A 1,398-nucleotide genomic window follows, 5' to 3' on the forward strand; every position below is an offset into this window, starting at 1 on the left:
CCCTTTGGCCAGCTGCTTAATTAAAGCGCCCGACGCTCCTGGCAGCACCAGCTCCTGTGCCGGGAGCCCGGGGTGTTGCCATGGTGCTCCCCGGGGCTGAGCCCGGGAATACAGATGAGCTGGGGTGCGGGGGGAGCGGTTGCCACGTTACAGGGGAGAGGGAGGTAGGTGGATTCTCTTTTTCTCTCTTGCTTCAAACTCCCCGCCGGGGTTTGTGCGGGATCTGCGCTCCGGGCGGAGCGGCGGCTCCTCCGCCCCCGGGTTTTGGGGTCCTTGGCTCCGAGATCCCTGGAACAGCCCTGCTGGACCAGCGGGAGGGAAAGAAAGGATGGGTTTGGCTTCCGAAGACACCCAGCTCTTGCTTTGTTGCCTCGCACGCCGGGCAGAGCCAACCTGCCCCGTTTCACCACATTCCCAACCCGGGGATGGGGGTTGAGCCCAGAATTCCCGTCGCACAGCCCTGGGGGGGTCACCCCCTTACAGGTCTTGGCACGAAGGAGTTTTCCAGCAGCAGCAGGAGCAGGTTAAAGCCCAGGACGTGGGCTTAGCTGAGGCTCTACCCGGGTCTCCAGGTCTCCTTGGAGAACCTGTTGCTTCCCTAACACAGCGAAGCTTCGGGTGGCCCCGGGGCCCTGGTGCTTGGATGGGTTTCCTGGCTCAAGCATCAGGTATTTCACACTGCAATCCCTGCCGTTTTCCAGCCCTGTGTGAGACGCGGGGAAGTGCAGCTGCCTGCCTGGTTCTCACCTGGAGAAATCCCCTCGGAACCCAGGAGCAGCAGGAGGAAGGGTCCCTGGGGACAGGGAGTGCCCCAAGCACATGGGGATGCTCAGCCCACATCCCACAGTCACCCTGTGCTCCCCAGGGGCACCAGCTGGTCCCTACATCAGAAAAACCTTTCATGAGCCCACAGAACCCTGGAAGGGTGTATTTCCTCTTCCCAATATCCAGCATTCAACCTCCACACTACCCCTGCCACCCTTAGCTCCAGCCAGTGACTTGACCCCTGCAGCTTCACTGCCACTGCAGGTGTCATTGCTGGGTGTTAAACAGCAGGTCATTAAAGACATTTATTCAAGATTAACAGCTATCTAATAGATACCATTCATATCCCAGTTGTATAAGTGGCTAATCCAGAATGCATGGGATTTAATGAGCCCTTGGGATGTATTTGCCATCCTGGAACTGTACTTTTAGATCCAGGCCCAGGCTGGCCTGGCCCTGCTCTGGGGCTGAGGACCCAGGGCAACATCTGAGCTCCATGGGCAGAGCTGCCCAGTGGCCCAGGGGGGATGGAGCCACCAAGTCCCTGTGCTGGCATCACTTGTGCTGGCTTCCCAGAAGCTGTGGGTCACCCAGGGGGAGGAGAGGGATGGGTTTGCATTTGCACTAAGGCTT

Source organism: Chaetura pelagica, unplaced genomic scaffold (genome assembly GCF_000747805.2).
Source record: "Chaetura pelagica isolate M959 unplaced genomic scaffold, ChaPel_1.0 scaffold152, whole genome shotgun sequence".
NCBI lineage: Eukaryota > Metazoa > Chordata > Aves > Apodiformes > Apodidae > Chaetura > Chaetura pelagica.